Below are 11,031 nucleotides of genomic sequence, written 5' to 3'. Positions count from 1 at the left end.
TTTTACTGCTACAACGCGAAAAATATTAACGAGTTTACTTGCCTGTCTTTGTTTGGGCTCTTTCATACTATGGCCGACTGGTTCGACTCCAAGTCATGTTGCCACTCAACAGCAGCTGGTCGTCAGACGGGTCGTTCTACCCGCACAAATTTGAAAACTTAAATAGGTCAGAACTGGTCAGAGCAGTCGGTCATAATGTGAATAGCCCTTACTCATTCAAAAATTCGATAAATATTCTGTGGATATTTATTAATTGCTATTGATTGATGACACACTATTCAACCAGGAGAAGTAACTGTTTCCTATTATACGGATTTTATTTATTTATTTAAACAAACCTCAATTCAAATTCGACGGTGTTAAAGCCTTTCATTGAAAACAGATTGTTGACATACGAGAATATTCTAAACTGAAAAAATGAAGATAAAAGTAGAGCCAGGAAATGAATATTCAGAATTTACATTTAACCGAGGTGATGAAAAGTTTGAACTTTTAAAGAATTGCAAGAAAGAATTAAATACAGTACGTATAACGAAAGTTCTGTAGAAGAATTAAATCTTAACCTTCAGACCATAAATATACACAGGTCAGTAAAATGTACTTTTGTGTACGACTCTTGTGTCGCTTTAAAAGCGTCGTTTATAATGTTCTGTGTTTACATAACTGCTTCCAAAATTCTAAAATGAAGTATGTCTACTTAATTAAATGCATGACTGCGGGGGGAAATGTTACGATTTTGAAGTGAGAGAAGTCAGCCGAACTCGAAAGGATCCATCATGTCTGTATATAAAAACTGTCAAACAGACTTTAGTGAGGCAGTTGGCTCCAAAATCTTTTATTATGTTATTAGATTTAGATTTATTTAATTCTTTTTTTACGACTTATTCGTTATCATTTGCCTGACTTCACTTATGATATGAACTAGGCTGAAATATTCAAATTTTACACCTGTAGATTCCCGCTATAAACCGTTTGTTTGTCTGTTCTTTTTAAATCTGATAACAGAGTGAAAATAGTAAACTTTTCTACCGGAGGACCGATTAACTGTAGTCACGTGATTTTTTAAATTAAAATATGATTAAAAATTGACGTCGATACAAACGATTTTTAAACCTGAATTACAATGAATAATTATAAATACTACAATTGAGTCGATTGACCTATTTGAATCGTTAAGACAGACAAATGAACAGTGGCGAGTTATAAGTTCATGGGTCAAGGCAAATTAAGAAGGCCCCGTGTGAAGTGACTTCATCGGGAACTGAAGGGGAGGGGAGAAGTTGACCTTTAGTAAACGTCCGTTTATTTTATTAAATTTTATACAGTTTATTCATTTTATTAGATTTATTTCAAAATTTCTTGTGTTTTCTTTTTACTTATTGTAATTATTATTCGTGAAGTGATCAAGGTTTTACGGGGGAGATTTATTGAAGAGAAGAAACATTACGGAAACTTTGACAAACTGAAACAATGAGATAGAGGGAGTAAGTGTCAAGTGTAATACGAAAGTAATTTATGGCTCGAGATTTTAACTAAGTGAACGAACTTTTATAAAACAACAATCGAAAGAAAAACAGATAAAATATTATTATTTTGAAGGAATTTATGGGTTAAATGTAATTTTATGTTTTAGTTTAAATATTTGTTTTTTATTTATTTATTTATTTTAGTGTAAATTTTAATATGTGTAATAATGTAACATAAGTTTTTAATCGTTTCAGAAAAATACTTATGAAAATTCAATTTTAAGAAATAACACAAACTGTTCCAATTGTTGGAGTAATTCCGGTTATAACAGTGAAATAGGTAAGAGACTTAATGCTTTTAACATTATAAATATATGTTTCTAGTGATTACAAAAGAGTTATAACACAAATAGAGATAAATTTGTATTTATATACATTTTTAGTTGATAATATTTTACAAGCTTTGCAAATATTTTATATATGGTGTACATGAAATTAAATAAGTATTTTAATATTATCAATATTTGTGCTTCATAAAGTTAAGGCAATCAGCATCCTAGAACCGAAAAATCCCAATTTACGTGTTTTAGAAAATAGAGTGTAATAGAATTCCCTTTGTTTTTAATTAAAAATTTAGTTTATCCTTTAATCTAGTCATTTTGTCTTTTAACTCCGGAAGAGGAAGATGATCTCTTCTATCTTCTCGCTTTTTGACTTATAATATCTAATACATTAGGCCTAATGTATAGGTAAAGTATTTAAAGTAATTAATTCGAAACCGTGTTTTTACTGTATATTGAGCATTGAACACAAGACCGTGTTATTTATCAAACACTTGGCTTTTTCCACCTTCTGTACATTTGTCACGGTAAAATTGACTTTTTGAAATAAACGCAACAAATCTTTTATCTTCTTATTGACGATCATCATTTTAGTTCTGTCTTGATATAACACTAAATCTAGAAACTTATTACTTTAATCGAGAAACTTATTTTTTATGGTACGTCACTCATTATTGTGCTGCTGTTTGTTAACTATATGCATATTCGATTGGTTGTGACGATCTGAATTTACATAATTATCTTTGTAGCCAAAATTAGCCAAACAAGCTTCAAATTTTTTCATAAAATTCTTAAAAAATGTTTTATATTTTATATCTAGAATATTCGCAACCAGTTCTCGTTTATATTATATTTTATTTATACAATTCTTGGAATTTATGATAGCTACGCTCTTTTTAAATTTCCTATTATAAGCATTCTTTTCTTTATATAAAATTTTTGCACCATCTTTGTTTATGTTACAATTGGTAAGTAGGCAGTGATCATGAAATACAGAATGTGAACGATGATATTTTATGTCAGCGACGTGTTCTTTTAATCTGACATTCAGCTTACGTTTTGTTTTTCCAATGTAAATACTAGCATTATTACAAATGGAAAAAACCAGGTGTTTGATAAATAACACGGTCCTGTGTTCAATGCTCAATGAAAGACCTCTATCAATTTCCTTAATACAACTTATAAGTTCGGGATGTAGAATGTCAAATTCTAATTTTTTATCTAAACAGTATATTACTGATTTACACTTTTCACACGAAATCTTCTGTAATAATTTATGAACGGAATAACCAGCAATAAAAACTAAAACTTTAATGGTAGACAAAAAGACTTATCAATTTCACATTCAATAGGAACATCATCAAAACATTCTAAACCAGAACTTCTTAAACTTTTTTTATTCACGACCCCATTTATGATTGTAATTTTTTTCGCGCCCCACAAAAATATATAAATTAAAGATATATAAATATTTTGCAATATACATATGTAATACAATAAAAATATACATATATATTGAAGACATATACAAATTTGCAAAAACAATAATGGTGTACTACCACAGTTCACTCTCGTGTTACAATGGAACAGAGACAACTGAATACACTGAAAAGCAACAACACTACACTAGTTCACACTACAATCAGTGTTGCTGAATCGTTGTCTCGCTGCACCAGAAGTGACACAAAGTGCAACTCACGAAACCTACGACACAAAGCATACCATTTTCAAACTCTCACAAATTATTTTCAATATTTTGCATTAAAATCTCGGGTTCATGTTACCTTAGGTCACAAAATGGAGGCGGTGGGATTTTTTCCCTACGTTGGAGACTGCGACGGGAAAAAAATTTTTCCCTCGATTCAAGATGGCCGCGATTCCGGCCGCCATCTTGATTTTCTCTGCAGACTCCGCGGATGTTAACCGAAATGAAAAAAAAGTAAAAAAAAGGGAAAAAGCAATTTTTTACTCACTTTTCGATGAAGGACGAATACTTATTCCTTTGTTTCTTTCCTTTTCGATCCAATTTTTTGCCGGTTTCGCTAAATTCCGGATTTTTGTTCGGTGAAGTTCTTTTCTTCGATGATGTTTTCGCTTCGGCTGCCCTTTTATTGGTCGGTTGGCGTTTTTTTTTCTTTTGAATTAGTATTACTATGCTGCTTTTTGGTATCTTTCCCTTCTTCTTGTGTCTTGTTAGCTTTCTTTTTCGTAATCGTCGCAGGCGCTGCGGGAACGGTTTCGGGCTCGAGCCAAATCGGCACTTTTACCTGCCCGGACAAGCGTTGCTTAAGTGTTGGGCAAAAGTTGGAAATCTCTCGCCTGGTTTTCTGGAGGGCCAGGAATCGCAATCAATGCATACAGACTCAGTCGGTGTATGCCTAATTTCACAGCAAATTTAAATACGCTATCGACAAAGGAAGGTACACCTAACTCCAAACGGTCGTCTTCCATCGACTTGTAAACATCACGGGAAGTGCATTTCGACCGAAATTCGTCGTTGCAATTCAAATCGACCGAACCGCTCATTTTCACACAATCGGTAATAGCTAAACGAGGGGCGGTTGGAATGGTGGGAAGAAAAAAACACAGCCTATCCTTAATTTCTAGGTACAGGTTCGTCTAACGTTTAGCTAAAAATTGTAAAAAGAAAAAAAAAAAGAATACTTACTAATGCAAGAAGAAATATTAACCACAATTATTATCCGATAAGAGTTCATTTGGAAACGAAAAATCGTCACGAAAAAAAACACTAGTCATAATCCAAATCGCAAAACACGGCAGCACACGTTTCCAACTGGTAGTCAATTTGCATAAAATTGCATCGAAACGAACAAAATAACGTCACAGATCGAGCATTAGCATATTCGTTCGTAACACCACTACGAATTCCCCGCCGATATTACTCTCGCACGACGTCACAAAAAAGCTCCCTCTACCGTCGCAAATTTACACGCGACGGTCGCCGTTTCGAGGTTACAGGATACTCGGCAACGTCGAACTCAGGGTTGAAACCAAACGGGGAAAAATTCTCAACGGCGTCGACGTCACGACTCTAGGGAAAAAATTTTTCCCCGCCGCGGTCGCCAAGATAGGGAAAAAATCCCACCGCCGCTATTTTGTGACCTAAGGTAACATTAACCAAATCTCGTGACCCCAAGATTTCGCTAAGCGATCCCAAATGAAGTCGCGACCCATAGTTTAAGAAGCCCTGTTCTAAACAAATATCTATCTGTGATTTTAAGGAATCTTGAGTAAAATTTTCTACTTCAACTGACATCAAATCTTTAATATGGAAATTCCTTACTCTCTTCGATTTTAATTTTTTTTTTCTTTCACATTCTAAAACCTGGACAACACTAATATGACCCGCAGAACAGTCGGTAGAACTCCGACTGCCCCTTCCGGCAACAGGTCGTTGACCTACTCACTTGTCAAGGATGGCTGTTACGTTTGTTACGCGTTACGCGAGGGGAGGTGAGATGGGGTCGACGATAAGGTGTGGCCGACGGTCAAGTAAAGACTTCATTTATAACAACAAAACAATATTTATTAAAATCAACGAAAAATTTAATTACATTTCTAAGTTCACTACCTTTCTAACTCTCAATTACGCGTAGGAGAGGGGAGCTCGAGAGAGAGTTTACAAATAGCATTTCATACCTCTTTTCAAGTTCCGTAGACGTCGGAATATCACTAGATCAAATGTATATAATCCAAAAAGCGTTAGGTCCACTAGTCCAGTTAGGCACTAGGTCAATTTTCGCGACTCCGACGAACAATTAATTCGCGGCTCGTCCACGAGCACGTACAGTTCGACTGGCAGACCGAATGAGCTTCCCCTGAGGGGGGGAAGACGTGGTTTTTATAGATTCGCCGTGGGAACTAAGTCACGAGATCGTTGTTAAGACAGAAGAAAATGATGAATTCGGATGTTGAGTGTACAATTTACGATGTTACAAGATATAAAATTTCCCACGAATTCTGTTGTTCGCTCCTAAAATCATAGGAATAACTAATTCGGAAAAACTAGATAAAAGCCGAATTTCACACTAACATAACTACCACCACATATTTGGCGATATTATCCAAATCTAGCTTCAAGATTATCTGCTTGAAACTTTCCCAAAAGTACAAACTTCAATGAAAAGTTTTCAAACAAATATTCAATAAGATGAATCATAGCAAAATTTGTATGTTTTAAAGCAAAATGTGTTTCATCTGACAATCTGTTCCACGCTGTTGTTTTGAGTTAAATTTCTCCCATGCATCCAAAAATTCTATAAAACAATTCATGCAAATTCCTGCAGAGCTGCAGCTACTTTTTTATCAAAAAGTTTCTCTGCATATGAAACATATGCAGTGAAACATATAAACATATAAACATTCTGTCTTTTCAATGATGAAGGATATAAAACTTTTGAAGTCAAAGATGATGCAAACTTCACAATTTGCCTTCTTCTGCTCTTAATATCTCATTTAGATGAAACAAACTAGCAACACATCTTGTTTCCTTTTGTATGTCGAGATAAAAAATGTCTGGTTAGTATGGTGTTGATTTATCCAATTACAATATTTTAAATTAATTTTAATAAGTGCGCGAAATCAAATAGTAGGAAAATCAATTCCTCCGAGAATGGATTCTTAATAGATACCTTTAATTCACTACCATAAAAGAGAGTAAACATTTTACGATTTATTCTGTTGTTATCGGAAATCATGGAAACAACTCGATAACCAACACTCGCTTCAACTTTCAACACTTGTTTTGTTAATTCCAACAACAGCTCGGCTTTAAGACTGCAAAATGGATATAATGCAATAATATCTTTTTCTTTAGAAAGTAATGATGCCACTAGAAATGCCAAAACACATTTAGTTTCTGACTTTTTTCATTTACTGCTAGTCCATAAATTCTACCACCTTTGTATAATGACTCGAGTTTTACATGTATTTCATCTAATTGTAGTATAACTATTTTATCTTTTGAGTTAAGGCATTGAACTTTTTCTTTAAGATGTGTAATATGTTCAGTATTTAAATCAATATCATTAGTAATGCAACTAGTAAAACTCCTCAAATAGGATGTATGTGGTAATGTCAAAACATTACTATTTCTAATGAACCTACATGCAGTTGGAGAATGAAAAAATAACATGGAAGCCCATATTAAAACTGTATCTTGGTTGTTTCCAACTAAAGAAATTTATCTGTTCACAGAGAAAGGATAGTTTTGTATTTGAAAATTCAAAAGGATCCTCATTCTTGGGTGCTTAAACATTTTGAATATTATTTGTGCAGCTTGATGCAGTTTATCTTTCATTGTGTATCCTTGTGAATGACTCAATAATGTCTCAAATTTAGTCCACTAATTACACTTTTTCTCTGAACCTAACAGCCGTATAAAGTTTTTGTTATGTAATTAGGTTCCACTAAAATATATGCATATATCAGAATTTTGAGACAATTTAACAGCATGGGTTACTTGCGGAATATCTGACATTGAAATTTTATACAATAAAACATATTCTGTATCAAATAAACACAATCAAGAATTTGCAACATGATTGGAAATACCATCTTTAATCCACTTACTAATCATTTCTGGTATTTTGGGGAAAGAGAAAATTGTTGTGTACTCTGTAGATGAGTAATTGCTTTTACAGACTGTCACACAGCATCTTTGGGCCACCTATTAAGTAAATACATATATTTAAATACTTTTTAGTGATAATGTAAAATAATTAGTAACATATTTTTACCCATATCCAATATATAAATCAAACTGACTTTATGCACATAAAATATAAAGTATAACTAAAATGTCTTTCCTTTTGAAGTATATTTACAAATTAAGTTGAAAATGTTTAAAAATGACCTAAATAATAATTAGTTATGTACTTAAAATACCGCCAATTTTTTTACTTTTATATAATTAATAATCAAAAAAAGGCACTTAATACTCTTGTATAGATAAGTTACGCGTTATTCAGAGAAATTTTGTAGTTTAATTGTTAGTAGCTGATATTACTTCATTTCATGCTTAATTCCACATAATATTTTGAACGAATCTACTTTTGTACCTGTTAGGTTCTTAGGTGTAAGATCCCTAATCGTAAATCGCTGTTTTATATTTAACAGAGTTTAGGTTATAACGGTCGGACTGGACACCGGCACGTCCTGCTTGTCTCATTGACTCGAACAAAAGACGTTCCCGAATCTCGCGCCCACACCTAAGTGTAACCTGATCAGTTCCAGATTAGACCCCGGTCGTTAGGTTTTCACACGCGCAAAACAGCCGACCCAACAATATCTGAAAATGTATATTTCAGGTACGTGTAGTTTGAGTTTAATCTATTATATTTGTAAAAGAAATGATATTTAAGCTGTATCAGGTTAATAAACTATTATTTACATATTTATATAGTATCAGATTTATTGAATTGGGCAGGAGGATCCGATAAACTGTATACGTATATCTGCAGAAGATCAGAAGTCACGTTGTTTGTATTCAAAACTTTCCTTTTAAAGGTGTTAAATAGATGACATGCACTACTATTAAAAGAAAGTAGTTAGTAGGCCATATATATATATATATATATATTTTTTTATATATATTTTAAATTATTCAGTAAGCGTATTTTTATGCTTCAGTTTAAATACTTCTTTCCATTTGTTTTTCTATAAACATTAAGCTGTTTAATAATATAACATAATGTTTTATTATTTCAGATAAATATTAAAGGAAAGCCAATTTCTACAAACAACACAAACGGGTCCACTGTTTGATGTGTGTACACTGTACGGGTAAATTAATAGAGTCTGTTTTCTCTGAAAACATTTCCTCATTCTTCTGTAAATGCTTAACACCAGTATAATGTCCATGTTGACAAATATAGGCCTATAATAAATTGAATAGGGACAGTAAGGCAATAATGATTACCAAGTCAATTACCCAAGTAACCCAACATACTCTCAAATGCCAATTGTAACCAACAATCAACGACATAAGTTATTTTTTTTTAAATTTTGTTAAAAAATGATATATGTATTATTCTGTATAATGTAATCCATATCTATCTCTTTTTTTTTGTAAAGTCTAAGGACTGAAAAGGGGTTAATAAAACCCCGAAATATATTTTCTTTAATAAAATATACATAAATCAACTGTTCCTGCGTGATGTGTTACTGAAGAAAGAGAGCCACTAGCTTTTAATTTTTTAAACTCTACAAAAACCAATAACGGAAACCTAATTAAATAGAATATAGTTTTTAAAATTAAATCCTTTTTTGTGAGAATTACCATATATTTTGTTGATTGTTTTGTTGCCAATAAATGGGGCTAAGAGTAACTCAGCAAAGCGACTGTAAAAACTGACAAAAATGCAAGCGATAGTTTGAAGTGGGATGTACTGTACGACATGTAACTGTCGAACGACCTAGGAGTGTATAACGAACAAGCAAACAAATAAATATTCTCATTTATATATACTAGTGTTAAAACCCGTCCGGTTTTCACCCGGACAGTCCGGGAATTAACTCACTGTCCGGGTCACGTTATATCAATTATAAGCTTTTCCCCTGAAAGTAGTTAACCTCTCTAAAACGAACACTGTCAAGTATTATAATAAACAACCGAAATGATTTTTTCTTGAAATCGAAAATGACGAAGCCCAGTTTAAAGCTCGTAGGGCCACTATGTATATAAATATATTATTTAAAAAAAATATGTTTTCCTATCTCCTACTTCATATTTAAGCATTTTAGTTGTTTCTCGTCGTTAAAGCAACACTGCAATCTTAAAGAAAAGTATTTTTCACTCACCTCTAAAGGCTCCGATTTAATTGTCTTATAAAACTTCACATTCGTATTGAATTCTTTCTTGAAATTCTTTAAATCGACTTCAAATTTTTCTTCGTTTCGTTCAATTGTAAAATCAGAATGTTCTGTTTCTTGTTTTATCTTCATTTTTTTTCGATATTATCAACAATCTGTATTTAATCAAAGAATTAATTAATTAATTAATGTTCATTCGAAATTCAGAGCCAGTAACAAAGAAAGACGAATAAACTCATTGCTCTTCTTCCCGTTGTAGCAGTAAACACGGGTGCACCCTCAAGGTTAACAGAAGAAACTCCAATGGTGACACGTCACCAGCACACGTGTTACTCTGTCGTTTAAAATCACCTGTTATATGGTTAATAGTGTGGTTCTTACAACGCATTAATGAATGTTTATAGCAGGCTAATTAAGAATGAAATATGCCTATTTAATCATATTCTTAACATTTAAAATGTTTCTAATTTACATTATCTACGTAGCCTGATAGTTGAGTGTTTACTGTTTAATAATAAAAAATTAAAATTAAAAAATTAAAAAGCAGAGAAATTTCTGAAATAGATGAATGAAATTACTAAAAAAAATATAAATACATTTAAATTTGATAATATTCTGTGCAAAAAAACCCTAAAACAATTTCTATAGTTATGTGGCAAAAGAAAAGAGAGTTACAACTAATTAAACATATTATTGTATCAGAAAAATCAAGATAGGGTCGTCGATAAAATGTAAAAAATTCAGTGGATAGCAGAAATTTGAGTTTTTACCATTACATTTTCAACGGGCATTGCGAATTCTGTTTCTATTGGTCCATATACAGACTGCTTTAGAACGAAATGATAACAAGAATTCTGCCTCGAGACCGTTTCCTGAAAATAGTGTAATATTTACCTATCGGACTGATGAAAATTACTAACTAAACTTATCAGAACCAGCCCCGTTTCAAGCATGTTACAATCTGCTAAACGATTTGTATCTATTTCCCTGTTCCAATGCAGACCAACTTTACACAGGGCAGTTCCCTGGAGTCTCCCTCGTAGAAACTGTTGCCTGTGTAGAAGAGAGACAGTGTAGCCTAGTCGCTAAAATTCCGAAACCTTATTTAATTTTAATACAGTATTTTGGTTATTAATAAAAGTCTCTTTCTCTTTCTCTTTCTCTCTGTCCACCCCTCGACTTTTAAACACCAAAATATAATAGCATCATCAGTTCTATAATAAAGAAGAGTCCCTGCAAAATTTCAGTAAATTTTGATAAAAAGCACAAGGGTTATTAAGCTTTAAATAAAATAAACAAAATCGTGCCAACTTTCTCCCACACACGAACACCCATACATGCAGAAATTACCCCCCCCGAATATCTTTGCATTTTACGACGTTTCAATGTGT

General features: G+C 32.7%; 1 long non-coding RNA gene across 1 annotated transcript in view; it reads left to right on the top strand.

Annotated features, from left to right (window-relative positions):
- The first annotated feature begins 206 nt into the window (after positions 1 to 206).
- Positions 207 to 11,031, top strand: part of LOC136990292 (uncharacterized) — a 232,653-nt gene continuing 221,828 nt past the window's right edge. The window contains exon 1 of the long non-coding RNA XR_010883033.1: positions 207 to 291. This is a non-coding gene — a long non-coding RNA (uncharacterized lncRNA). The remainder of the gene's footprint in view (positions 292 to 11,031) is intronic.

The sequence above is a fragment of the Centruroides vittatus genome, unplaced genomic scaffold (assembly GCF_030686945.1).
Source record: "Centruroides vittatus isolate TY-2023 unplaced genomic scaffold, ASM3068694v2 contig_1311, whole genome shotgun sequence".
In the NCBI taxonomy this organism is placed as follows: Eukaryota; Metazoa; Arthropoda; class Arachnida; order Scorpiones; family Buthidae; genus Centruroides; species Centruroides vittatus.
Note: the sequence above shows the minus strand (reverse complement) of the source record. Positions and strands in the feature narration are given on the sequence as shown.